General features: G+C 50.7%; 4 non-coding genes across 4 annotated transcripts; all 4 read left to right on the forward strand.

The window, feature by feature from the left end:
* The first annotated feature begins 1,818 nt into the window (after positions 1-1,818).
* Positions 1,819-1,937, forward strand: LOC132211083 (5S ribosomal RNA). The gene has a single exon (XR_009447390.1). It is a non-coding gene; the product is annotated as a 5S ribosomal RNA (ribosomal RNA).
* Positions 1,938-5,330: 3,393 nt separating this feature from the next.
* On the forward strand, positions 5,331-5,449 carry LOC132211084 (5S ribosomal RNA). The gene has a single exon (XR_009447391.1). It is a non-coding gene; the product is annotated as a 5S ribosomal RNA (ribosomal RNA).
* Positions 5,450-8,842: 3,393 nt separating this feature from the next.
* Positions 8,843-8,961, forward strand: LOC132211086 (5S ribosomal RNA). Its single transcript, XR_009447393.1, has one exon. It is a non-coding gene; the product is annotated as a 5S ribosomal RNA (ribosomal RNA).
* A 3,393-nt stretch (positions 8,962-12,354) lies between these two features.
* Positions 12,355-12,473, forward strand: LOC132211087 (5S ribosomal RNA). The gene has a single exon (XR_009447394.1). It is a non-coding gene; the product is annotated as a 5S ribosomal RNA (ribosomal RNA).
* Positions 12,474-13,353: the final 880 nt, after the last annotated feature.

Consider the following 13,353-nt stretch of genomic DNA (forward strand, 5'->3'; position numbering starts at 1 on the left):
GTACAGCTCATGAGTACCTAGGACCAGCTTCACGTCTGACAGCATGCTGTGAGATCGGCAGAAAGCAGTTCATTGTGAATTGCATAGGGTCATAGAGCCACACAGCATGGCAACAGAGCCTTTGGGCCAAATTGTCCACGCTGACCAGGTGTTTTTAACTAAACCAGTCGCACTTGCTTTCATTTGGCCCTGTATCCCTCCACGACTTTCGTATCCACGTACCTGACCGAATGTCTTTGAAACGTTGTGATTGTACCTGACTTTAGCACTTGCTCTGGCAGCTTGTTCATGTGCACGCCACTATGGGTATGAAAAAGTTAGCCGTCAGGTCAGTTTTAAACCTTTCTGCTTTCACCGTAAACGTACGCTGTCCAATTTTGGACCCCCCTGTCCTGGGGAAAAGACCCTGGCTGTTCACCTTATGTATGCCCCTGTTGATTTCCTGAACCTTTGCAAGGTCGCCTTTCAACCTTCAACGCTTCAGGGAAAACTGTCCCAGCCTATGCGGCCTGTGCGTAGAATTCAAAGCCTCCAGTGCCGGCAACATTGTTGTAAAGCTTTTCTGTAGACTTTGTAGTTTAATATTATCCTTGCAGTTGAAGTGCTGTTAAGATGGTTGTCTGCAGCATGAGTACCTGATAGATGCAGCCAAGAGCCTGACAGCAAGCAAAGAAAGAAAGACGCTTTGCACTTGATCGTACTTGAATCCGAATGCCGTCTCGAAGCCAAGTTTCTACGTTGTATTCCCGCACGGCTGTTGATCCTCGTATCTCACTGACCTTATTCACTGCGCTGTGTGTTTTGCATTTGTGCTTTCGAGAGCTGTTGTTGTGTTCCTGATAGTAGCTGTTTACTTGCTGCTGTTTCAAATGGAACTATCCCCTTCTCCAGTGCGAAGCAACACTCTCCCGTTATTCACCGAGATGCTTTCAGTTTGTCTGAGGTGGTGCCCGTTTTCAGCTGGCAATAAGCAGCACCTCGATGGAGGGGCAAGCTGAAGCTGGCCAGTGTGCTGTGCGAGTGTGTAAGTGGGTGAGCGTGCGCGGGTGTATTAGTGCGAGCTGTGTTAAGAGAGGGCGGAGGAGTTGCTGCGTAATGTTGTGATCTTGTGTCTGTAATGGAGAGCTTGCTGGGTTGGTGGGTAGGACCAGCAAGACACGGAAAGAGGGTTGTGGCGTTTGTAAAAGTTGTTTGCGAACACAGGAGAAAAGACATGTTGAGAAAGCACGTGGACTCGTGGCAAAAGAGCCCGGGGTGGTCTGTGAGCAGAATTGGCCAGAGTGTCCGGGAGAAAAAGCCGCCTCCCGAGGGTGGGCACTGTCAGTGATGTGGGAGCAGATATTTGGAGTGAATGAGTGAGGGAGGGTGTGAGTGAGTGTGTGTGTGGGTGAGGTAGTACCTGGTGCAAGAAGGGCAGATTTGAAGATGTAAGTGCGATAACGAAGAAGGCTGAAAGCAGTGGCGCCGGCTTGATGCGATTTATCCGGTGAGTTATTGAGAGAATTGTTAACGGTGGGGGTGACGTATGTTTGGTGTCGTGAGGCCGCGCGGATGGATGGAGTTAAGGCCAGAATGGGACGAGCCATGACGACGTTGACTGTGTTTGTGGTGTGTGATTTGTGAGAGTGTGTTGTTCTGGAGAGTGTAAGAGTTGTAGTCTGTGCCTGTGAGAGCGGAGAGAAGGAGAATAGGTTGGAGAGCACGAGGAGAGGAATAGTGCGCTATAAATTTGTGGGTGCAGTGAAATGCCGCAGTGCGTAGAAGGGAATGAAAACTGGGCTACGTGCTTGCAAGATGTCAGAAATGCTGGCAGTCAGCGCCTACGGCCATACTAGTCTGAAAACGCCCGATCTCGTCTGATCTCGGAAGCTAAGCAGACTCAGGCCTGGTTAGTACTTGGATGGGAGACCGCCTGGGAATACCAGGTGCAGTAGGCTTTTGCAGCCAGCAGAGGCTGCCCGCAGCCCTGCACTCTGACGCTGCCATTCATGAAGCCACCAAGGTCCTTTTAACTGCGTGCTCATTCGCTCTGTCTGCCTGTGTCTTTCACTTTTGCTTCGTGCAGTCAAAGCTGCGCTTTCCCTGCAGGAACTTGTTCTCCTTTGCATGATGTCTTCCGCTGTATTTGCATTCTGTCGTTTTCTTCAGGATGACTGTGTCCTTTGTGCCTGGACTGTCGCACGTCGCTCGTCAGATGCTGAAGCAGTGCTCCACAAGTACAACGGGATGTCGGACGGTATCCAGACTTGGGCTGACGAGTGACAAGTAACGTTGGCGCCCCACAATTGCCAGGAAATGATCGTCTCCAACAAGAGACCATCTCAGCACCCCACCCCTGATATTGAATGTTGTTACCAGCAGTATTCATGTAAGGCCCGGTCTGTTCCAACGTTATCCCGTCATCACTAGTGGGCTGTGGGGTTCACTGGCTGGACCAGCATTTCTTGCCCATCCGTGGTTGCCGTCGAGAAGGTGGGAGTGCGCTGCCTTCTTCAGCCTCTGCAGTACATGTGCTGTGGGTGACCCACATCACCCTGAGGGAAGAAATTCCATGATTTTGACTCAGCAAAAGTGAAGGAAGGGTGAAATATTTCCAAGTCAGGATTTTGAGTAGCTTGGAGGGGATCTTGAAGGTGGCGGTGTTCCCATGTATACGCTGCCCCTGTCCTTCCGGATGGAAGCGGTCGTAGGTTTGGACCGTGGTCTACGTGGATTTCTGGTGAGTTTCAGAAGTGCATTTTGTTGGCAGTATACACTGCTGCGACTAAGCGTCGGTGGTGTAGGGAGTGGATGTTTGTGGATGTCGTGGCGATCAGGCGCACTGCTTGGTCCTGGATGATGTCAGCCTCCTTGAGTGCACTCATCCAGGCGAGCGGAGAGTATTCCATCACGCTCCTGCGTGGACAGCCGTTGGGGTGACAGGAGGTGAGTTACTCGCTGCAGTATTGCTAGCCTCTGATCTGGTACCCCCCCACCGCGGATGTTGATACTGGGGGATTATGCCTCCTCAGTCTGTCTTGAAATCATTTTTAATTCCACAAAAGCACAGGATTCTGCGAACCTGGTCGCTGAGACCACATATTGACCAGCAGAGTGTTTTTTTTACCCTTCGCGTTGAACGTCTGTCATTCATCAGCGACATTCACCTAGGTGTCAAAGTGGGATTTCAAAGCTTTTGAATTTTCTGTAGTGTCTGTTTTGTGCTCGTCGGCAAAGTTCATGGTGACGACAGTTTGAACGAGTCCCTCTCCGATCACAACAAGAGTGCGGCGGTGTGTTGCTGCTGTAGCTTGTTAAAGAAATGGTAGCTTATAATTTTGCCGTTGCGCGTGGGCAGATTGCCCGTTTGCTTCATATCGCCATGGAACTGGGAGGGGAAGATGTGCAGCCGTTGTACCTCTCACAGTGTTTCAGCTTTGGGCAGTTTCCTTTGTGATTCAGTTGCCTGTTGCAGCCTTGACAGCTGGGAACATTGCTGTGTCTCTCTCTGTTAGTAGTCGTGCGTTTTTTTTGTACAGCTCATGAGTACCTAGGACCAGCTTCACGTCTGACAGCATGCTGTGAGATCGGCAGAAAGCAGTTCATTGTGAATTGCATAGGGTCATAGAGCCACACAGCATGGCAACAGAGCCTTTGGGCCAAATTGTCCACGCTGACCAGGTGTTTTTAACTAAACCAGTCGCACTTGCTTTCATTTGGCCCTGTATCCCTCCACGACTTTCGTATCCACGTACCTGACCGAATGTCTTTGAAACGTTGTGATTGTACCTGACTTTAGCACTTGCTCTGGCAGCTTGTTCATGTGCACGCCACTATGGGTATGAAAAAGTTAGCCGTCAGGTCAGTTTTAAACCTTTCTGCTTTCACCGTAAACGTACGCTGTCCAATTTTGGACCCCCCTGTCCTGGGGAAAAGACCCTGGCTGTTCACCTTATGTATGCCCCTGTTGATTTCCTGAACCTTTGCAAGGTCGCCTTTCAACCTTCAACGCTTCAGGGAAAACTGTCCCAGCCTATGCGGCCTGTGCGTAGAATTCAAAGCCTCCAGTGCCGGCAACATTGTTGTAAAGCTTTTCTGTAGACTTTGTAGTTTAATATTATCCTTGCAGTTGAAGTGCTGTTAAGATGGTTGTCTGCAGCATGAGTACCTGATAGATGCAGCCAAGAGCCTGACAGCAAGCAAAGAAAGAAAGACGCTTTGCACTTGATCGTACTTGAATCCGAATGCCGTCTCGAAGCCAAGTTTCTACGTTGTATTCCCGCACGGCTGTTGATCCTCGTATCTCACTGACCTTATTCACTGCGCTGTGTGTTTTGCATTTGTGCTTTCGAGAGCTGTTGTTGTGTTCCTGATAGTAGCTGTTTACTTGCTGCTGTCTCAAATGGAACTATCCCCTTCTCCAGTGCGAAGCAACACTCTCCCGTTATTCACCGAGATGCTTTCAGTTTGTCTGAGGTGGTGCCCGTTTTCAGCTGGCAATAAGCAGCACCTCGATGGAGGGGCAAGCTGAAGCTGGCCAGTGTGCTGTGCGAGTGTGTAAGTGGGTGAGCGTGCGCGGGTGTATTAGTGCGAGCTGTGTTAAGAGAGGGCGGAGGAGTTGCTGCGTAATGTTGTGATCTTGTGTCTGTAATGGAGAGCTTGCTGGGTTGGTGGGTAGGACCAGCAAGACACGGAAAGAGGGTTGTGGCGTTTGTAAAAGTTGTTTGCGAACACAGGAGAAAAGACATGTTGAGAAAGCACGTGGACTCGTGGCAAAAGAGCCCGGGGTGGTCTGTGAGCAGAATTGGCCAGAGTGTCCGGGAGAAAAAGCCGCCTCCCGAGGGTGGGCACTGTCAGTGATGTGGGAGCAGATATTTGGAGTGAATGAGTGAGGGAGGGTGTGAGTGAGTGTGTGTGTGGGTGAGGTAGTACCTGGTGCAAGAAGGGCAGATTTGAAGATGTAAGTGCGATAACGAAGAAGGCTGAAAGCAGTGGCGCCGGCTTGATGCGATTTATCCGGTGAGTTATTGAGAGAATTGTTAACGGTGGGGGTGACGTATGTTTGGTGTCGTGAGGCCGCGCGGATGGATGGAGTTAAGGCCAGAATGGGACGAGCCATGACGACGTTGACTGTGTTTGTGGTGTGTGATTTGTGAGAGTGTGTTGTTCTGGAGAGTGTAAGAGTTGTAGTCTGTGCCTGTGAGAGCGGAGAGAAGGAGAATAGGTTGGAGAGCACGAGGAGAGGAATAGTGCGCTATAAATTTGTGGGTGCAGTGAAATGCCGCAGTGCGTAGAAGGGAATGAAAACTGGGCTACGTGCTTGCAAGATGTCAGAAATGCTGGCAGTCAGCGCCTACGGCCATACTAGTCTGAAAACGCCCGATCTCGTCTGATCTCGGAAGCTAAGCAGACTCAGGCCTGGTTAGTACTTGGATGGGAGACCGCCTGGGAATACCAGGTGCAGTAGGCTTTTGCAGCCAGCAGAGGCTGCCCGCAGCCCTGCACTCTGACGCTGCCATTCATGAAGCCACCAAGGTCCTTTTAACTGCGTGCTCATTCGCTCTGTCTGCCTGTGTCTTTCACTTTTGCTTCGTGCAGTCAAAGCTGCGCTTTCCCTGCAGGAACTTGTTCTCCTTTGCATGATGTCTTCCGCTGTATTTGCATTCTGTCGTTTTCTTCAGGATGACTGTGTCCTTTGTGCCTGGACTGTCGCACGTCGCTCGTCAGATGCTGAAGCAGTGCTCCACAAGTACAACGGGATGTCGGACGGTATCCAGACTTGGGCTGACGAGTGACAAGTAACGTTGGCGCCCCACAATTGCCAGGAAATGATCGTCTCCAACAAGAGACCATCTCAGCACCCCACCCCTGATATTGAATGTTGTTACCAGCAGTATTCATGTAAGGCCCGGTCTGTTCCAACGTTATCCCGTCATCACTAGTGGGCTGTGGGGTTCACTGGCTGGACCAGCATTTCTTGCCCATCCGTGGTTGCCGTCGAGAAGGTGGTAGTGCGCTGCCTTCTTCAGCCTCTGCAGTACATGTGCTGTGGGTGACCCACATCACCCTGAGGGAAGAAATTCCATGATTTTGACTCAGCAAAAGTGAAGGAAGGGTGAAATATTTCCAAGTCAGGATTTTGAGTAGCTTGGAGGGGATCTTGAAGGTGGCGGTGTTCCCATGTATACGCTGCCCCTGTCCTTCCGGATGGAAGCGGTCGTAGGTTTGGACCGTGGTCTACGTGGATTTCTGGTGAGTTTCAGAAGTGCATTTTGTTGGCAGTATACACTGCTGCGACTAAGCGTCGGTGGTGTAGGGAGTGGATGTTTGTGGATGTCGTGGCGATCAGGCGCACTGCTTGGTCCTGGATGATGTCAGCCTCCTTGAGTGCACTCATCCAGGCGAGCGGAGAGTATTCCATCACGCTCCTGCGTGGACAGCCGTTGGGGTGACAGGAGGTGAGTTACTCGCTGCAGTATTGCTAGCCTCTGATCTGGTACCCCCCCACCGCGGATGTTGATACTGGGGGATTATGCCTCCTCAGTCTGTCTTGAAATCATTTTTAATTCCACAAAAGCACAGGATTCTGCGAACCTGGTCGCTGAGACCACATATTGACCAGCAGAGTGTTTTTTTTACCCTTTGCGTTGAACGTCTGTCATTCATCAGCGACATTCACCTAGGTGTCAAAGTGGGATTTCAAAGCTTTTGAATTTTCTGTAGTGTCTGTTTTGTGCTCGTCGGCAAAGTTCATGGTGACGACAGTTTGAACGAGTCCCTCTCCGATCACAACAAGAGTGCGGCGGTGTGTTGCTGCTGTAGCTTGTTAAAGAAATGGTAGCTTATAATTTTGCCGTTGCGCGTGGGCAGATTGCCCGTTTGCTTCATATCGCCATGGAACTGGGAGGGGAAGATGTGCAGCCGTTGTACCTCTCACAGTGTTTCAGCTTTGGGCAGTTTCCTTTGTGATTCAGTTGCCTGTTGCAGCCTTGACAGCTGGGAACATTGCTGTGTCTCTCTCTGTTAGTAGTCGTGCGTTTTTTTTGTACAGCTCATGAGTACCTAGGACCAGCTTCACGTCTGACAGCATGCTGTGAGATCGGCAGAAAGCAGTTCATTGTGAATTGCATAGGGTCATAGAGCCACACAGCATGGCAACAGAGCCTTTGGGCCAAATTGTCCACGCTGACCAGGTGTTTTTAACTAAACCAGTCGCACTTGCTTTCATTTGGCCCTGTATCCCTCCACGACTTTCGTATCCACGTACCTGACCGAATGTCTTTGAAACGTTGTGATTGTACCTGACTTTAGCACTTGCTCTGGCAGCTTGTTCATGTGCACGCCACTATGGGTATGAAAAAGTTAGCCGTCAGGTCAGTTTTAAACCTTTCTGCTTTCACCGTAAACGTACGCTGTCCAATTTTGGACCCCCCTGTCCTGGGGAAAAGACCCTGGCTGTTCACCTTATGTATGCCCCTGTTGATTTACTGAACCTTTGCAAGGTCGCCTTTCAACCTTCAACGCTTCAGGGAAGACTGTCCCAGCCTATGCGGCCTGTGCGTAGAATTCAAAGCCTCCAGTGCCGGCAACATTGTTGTAAAGCTTTTCTGTAGACTTTGTAGTTTAATATTATCCTTGCAGTTGAAGTGCTGTTAAGATGGTTGTCTGCAGCATGAGTACCTGATAGATGCAGCCAAGAGCCTGACAGCAAGCAAAGAAAGAAAGACGCTTTGCACTTGATCGTGCTTGAATCCGAATGCCGTCTCGAAGCCAAGTTTCTACGTTGTATTCCCGCACGGCTGTTGATCCTCGTATCTCACTGACCTTATTCACTGCGCTGTGTGTTTTGCATTTGTGCTTTAGAGAGCTGTTGTTGTGTTCCTGATAGTAGCTGTTTACTTGCTGCTGTCTCAAATGGAACTATCCCCTTCTCCAGTGCGAAGCAACACTCTCCCGTTATTCACCGAGATGCTTTCAGTTTGTCTGAGGTGGTGCCCGTTTTCAGCTGGCAATAAGCAGCACCTCGATGGAGGGGCAAGCTGAAGCTGGCCAGTGTGCTGTGCGAGTGTGTAAGTGGGTGAGCGTGCGCGGGTGTATTAGTGCGAGCTGTGTTAAGAGAGGGCGGAAGAGTTGCTGCGTAATGTTGTGATCTTGTGTCTGTAATGGAGAGCTTGCTGGGTTGGTGGGTAGGACCAGCAAGACACGGAAAGAGGGTTGTGGCGTTTGTAAAAGTTGTTTGCGAACACAGGAGAAAAGACATGTTGAGAAAGCACGTGGACTCGTGGCAAAAGAGCCCGGGGTGGTCTGTGAGCAGAATTGGCCAGAGTGTCCGGGAGAAAAAGCCGCCTCCCGAGGGTGGGCACTGTCAGTGATGTGGGAGCAGATATTTGGAGTGAATGAGTGAGGGAGGGTGTGAGTGAGTGTGTGTGTGGGTGAGGTAGTACCTGGTGCAAGAAGGGCAGATTTGAAGATGTAAGTGCGATAACGAAGAAGGCTGAAAGCAGTGGCGCCGGCTTGATGCGATTTATCCGGTGAGTTATTGAGAGAATTGTTAACGGTGGGGGTGACGTATGTTTGGTGTCGTGAGGCCGCGCGGATGGATGGAGTTAAGGCCAGAATGGGACGAGCCATGACGACGTTGACTGTGTTTGTGGTGTGTGATTTGTGAGAGTGTGTTGTTCTGGAGAGTGTAAGAGTTGTAGTCTGTGCCTGTGAGAGCGGAGAGAAGGAGAATAGGTTGGAGAGCACGAGGAGAGGAATAGTGCGCTATAAATTTGTGGGTGCAGTGAAATGCCGCAGTGCGTAGAAGGGAATGAAAACTGGGCTACGTGCTTGCAAGATGTCAGAAATGCTGGCAGTCAGCGCCTACGGCCATACTAGTCTGAAAACGCCCGATCTCGTCTGATCTCGGAAGCTAAGCAGACTCAGGCCTGGTTAGTACTTGGATGGGAGACCGCCTGGGAATACCAGGTGCAGTAGGCTTTTGCAGCCAGCAGAGGCTGCCCGCAGCCCTGCACTCTGACGCTGCCATTCATGAAGCCACCAAGGTCCTTTTAACTGCGTGCTCATTCGCTCTGTCTGCCTGTGTCTTTCACTTTTGCTTCGTGCAGTCAAAGCTGCGCTTTCCCTGCAGGAACTTGTTCTCCTTTGCATGATGTCTTCCGCTGTATTTGCATTCTGTCGTTTTCTTCAGGATGACTGTGTCCTTTGTGCCTGGACTGTCGCACGTCGCTCGTCAGATGCTGAAGCAGTGCTCCACAAGTACAACGGGATGTCGGACGGTATCCAGACTTGGGCTGACGAGTGACAAGTAACGTTGGCGCCCCACAATTGCCAGGAAATGATCGTCTCCAACAAGAGACCATCTCAGCACCCCACCCCTGATATTGAATGTTGTTACCAGCAGTATTCATGTAAGGCCCGGTCTGTTCCAACGTTATCCCGTCATCACTAGTGGGCTGTGGGGTTCACTGGCTGGACCAGCATTTCTTGCCCATCCGTGGTTGCCGTCGAGAAGGTGGGAGTGCGCTGCCTTCTTCAGCCTCTGCAGTACATGTGCTGTGGGTGACCCACATCACCCTGAGGGAAGAAATTCCATGATTTTGACTCAGCAAAAGTGAAGGAAGGGTGAAATATTTCCAAGTCAGGATTTTGAGTAGCTTGGAGGGGATCTTGAAGGTGGCGGTGTTCCCATGTATACGCTGCCCCTGTCCTTCCGGATGGAAGCGGTCGTAGGTTTGGACCGTGGTCTACGTGGATTTCTGGTGAGTTTCAGAAGTGCATTTTGTTGGCAGTATACACTGCTGCGACTAAGCGTCGGTGGTGTAGGGAGTGGATGTTTGTGGATGTCGTGGCGATCAGGCGCACTGCTTGGTCCTGGATGATGTCAGCCTCCTTGAGTGCACTCATCCAGGCGAGCGGAGAGTATTCCATCACGCTCCTGCGTGGACAGCCGTTGGGGTGACAGGAGGTGAGTTACTCGCTGCAGTATTGCTAGCCTCTGATCTGGTACCCCCCCACCGCGGATGTTGATACTGGGGGATTATGCCTCCTCAGTCTGTCTTGAAATCATTTTTAATTCCACAAAAGCACAGGATTCTGCGAACCTGGTCGCTGAGGCCACATATTGACCAGCAGAGTGTTTTTTTTACCCTTCGCGTTGAACGTCTGTCATTCATCAGCGACATTCACCTAGGTGTCAAAGTGGGATTTCAAAGCTTTTGAATTTTCTGTAGTGTCTGTTTTGTGCTCGTCGGCAAAGTTCGTGGTGACGACAGTTTGAACGAGTCCCTTTCCGATCACAACAAGAGTGCGGCGGTGTGTTGCTGCTGTAGCTTGTTAAAGAAATGGTAGCTTATAATTTTGCCGTTGCGCGTGGGCAGATTGCCCGTTTGCTTCATATCGCCATGGAACTGGGAGGGGAAGATGTGCAGCCGTTGTACCTCTCACAGTGTTTCAGCTTTGGGCAGTTTCCTTTGTGATTCAGTTGCCTGTTGCAGCCTTGACAGCTGGGAACATTGCTGTGTCTCTCTCTGTTAGTAGTCGTGCGTTTTTTTTGTACAGCTCATGAGTACCTAGGACCAGCTTCACGTCTGACAGCATGCTGTGAGATCGGCAGAAAGCAGTTCATTGTGAATTGCATAGGGTCATAGAGCCACACAGCATGGCAACAGAGCCTTTGGGCCAAATTGTCCACGCTGACCAGGTGTTTTTAACTAAACCAGTCGCACTTGCTTTCATTTGGCCCTGTATCCCTCCACGACTTTCGTATCCACGTACCTGACCGAATGTCTTTGAAACGTTGTGATTGTACCTGACTTTAGCACTTGCTCTGGCAGCTTGTTCATGTGCACGCCACTATGGGTATGAAAAAGTTAGCCGTCAGGTCAGTTTTAAACCTTTCTGCTTTCACCGTAAACGTACGCTGTCCAATTTTGGACCCCCCTGTCCTGGGGAAAAGACCCTGGCTGTTCACCTTATGTATGCCCCTGTTGATTTCCTGAACCTTTGCAAGGTCGCCTTTCAACCTTCAACGCTTCAGGGAAAACTGTCCCAGCCTATGCGGCCTGTGCGTAGAATTCAAAGCCTCCAGTGCCGGCAACATTGTTGTAAAGCTTTTCTGTAGACTTTGTAGTTTAATATTATCCTTGCAGTTGAAGTGCTGTTAAGATGGTTGTCTGCAGCATGAGTACCTGATAGATGCAGCCAAGAGCCTGACAGCAAGCAAAGAAAGAAAGACGCTTTGCACTTGATCGTGCTTGAATCCGAATGCCGTCTCGAAGCCAAGTTTCTACGTTGTATTCCCGCACGGCTGTTGATCCTCGTATCTCACTGACCTTATTCACTGCGCTGTGTGTTTTGCATTTGTGCTTTAGAGAGCTGTTGTTGTGTTCCTGATAGTAGCTGTTTACTTGCTGCTGTCTCAAATGGAACTATCCCCTTCTCCAGTGCGAAGCAACACTCTCCCGTTATTCACCGAGATGCTTTCAGTTTGTCTGAGGTGGTGCCCGTTTTCAGCTGGCAATAAGCAGCACCTCGATGGAGGGGCAAGCTGAAGCTGGCCAGTGTGCTGTGCGAGTGTGTAAGTGGGTGAGCGTGCGCGGGTGTATTAGTGCGAGCTGTGTTAAGAGAGGGCGGAAGAGTTGCTGCGTAATGTTGTGATCTTGTGTCTGTAATGGAGAGCTTGCTGGGTTGGTGGGTAGGACCAGCAAGACACGGAAAGAGGGTTGTGGCGTTTGTAAAAGTTGTTTGCGAACACAGGAGAAAAGACATGTTGAGAAAGCACGTGGACTCGTGGCAAAAGAGCCCGGGGTGGTCTGTGAGCAGAATTGGCCAGAGTGTCCGGGAGAAAAAGCCGCCTCCCGAGGGTGGGCACTGTCAGTGATGTGGGAGCAGATATTTGGAGTGAATGAGTGAGGGAGGGTGTGAGTGAGTGTGTGTGTGGGTGAGGTAGTACCTGGTGCAAGAAGGGCAGATTTGAAGATGTAAGTGCGATAACGAAGAAGGCTGAAAGCAGTGGCGCCGGCTTGATGCGATTTATCCGGTGAGTTATTGAGAGAATTGTTAACGGTGGGGGTGACGTATGTTTGGTGTCGTGAGGCCGCGCGGATGGATGGAGTTAAGGCCAGAATGGGACGAGCCATGACGACGTTGACTGTGTTTGTGGTGTGTGATTTGTGAGAGTGTGTTGTTCTGGAGAGTGTAAGAGTTGTAGTCTGTGCCTGTGAGAGCGGAGAGAAGGAGAATAGGTTGGAGAGCACGAGGAGAGGAATAGTGCGCTATAAATTTGTGGGTGCAGTGAAATGCCGCAGTGCGTAGAAGGGAATGAAAACTGGGCTACGTGCTTGCAAGATGTCAGAAATGCTGGCAGTCAGCGCCTACGGCCATACTAGTCTGAAAACGCCCGATCTCGTCTGATCTCGGAAGCTAAGCAGACTCAGGCCTGGTTAGTACTTGGATGGGAGACCGCCTGGGAATACCAGGTGCAGTAGGCTTTTGCAGCCAGCAGAGGCTGCCCGCAGCCCTGCACTCTGACGCTGCCATTCATGAAGCCACCAAGGTCCTTTTAACTGCGTGCTCATTCGCTCTGTCTGCCTGTGTCTTTCACTTTTGCTTCGTGCAGTCAAAGCTGCGCTTTCCCTGCAGGAACTTGTTCTCCTTTGCATGATGTCTTCCGCTGTATTTGCATTCTGTCGTTTTCTTCAGGATGACTGTGTCCTTTGTGCCTGGACTGTCGCACGTCGCTCGTCAGATGCTGAAGCAGTGCTCCACAAGTACAACGGGATGTCGGACGGTATCCAGACTTGGGCTGACGAGTGACAAGTAACGTTGGCGCCCCACAATTGCCAGGAAATGATCGTCTCCAACAAGAGACCATCTCAGCACCCCACCCCTGATATTGAATGTTGTTACCAGCAGTATTCATGTAAGGCCCGGTCTGTTCCAACGTTATCCCGTCATCACTAGTGGGCTGTGGGGTTCACTGGCTGGACCAGCATTTCTTGCCCATCCGTGGTTGCCGTCGAGAAGGTGGGAGTGCGCTGCCTTCTTCAGCCTCTGCAGTACATGTGCTGTGGGTGACCCACATCACCCTGAGGGAAGAAATTCCATGATTTTGACTCAGCAAAAGTGAAGGAAGGGTGAAATATTTCCAAGTCAGGATTTTGAGTAGCTTGGAGGGGATCTTGAAGGTGGCGGTGTTCCCATGTATACGCTGCCCCTGTCCTTCCGGATGGAAGCGGTCGTAGGTTTGGACCGTGGTCTACGTGGATTTCTGGTGAGTTTCAGAAGTGCATTTTGTTGGCAGTATACACTGCTGCGACTAAGCGTCGGTGGTGTAGGGAGTGGATGTTTGTGGATGTCGTGGCGATCAGG

The sequence above is a fragment of the Stegostoma tigrinum genome, chromosome 27 (assembly GCF_030684315.1).
Source record: "Stegostoma tigrinum isolate sSteTig4 chromosome 27, sSteTig4.hap1, whole genome shotgun sequence".
Classification (NCBI taxonomy): domain Eukaryota; kingdom Metazoa; phylum Chordata; class Chondrichthyes; order Orectolobiformes; family Stegostomatidae; genus Stegostoma; species Stegostoma tigrinum.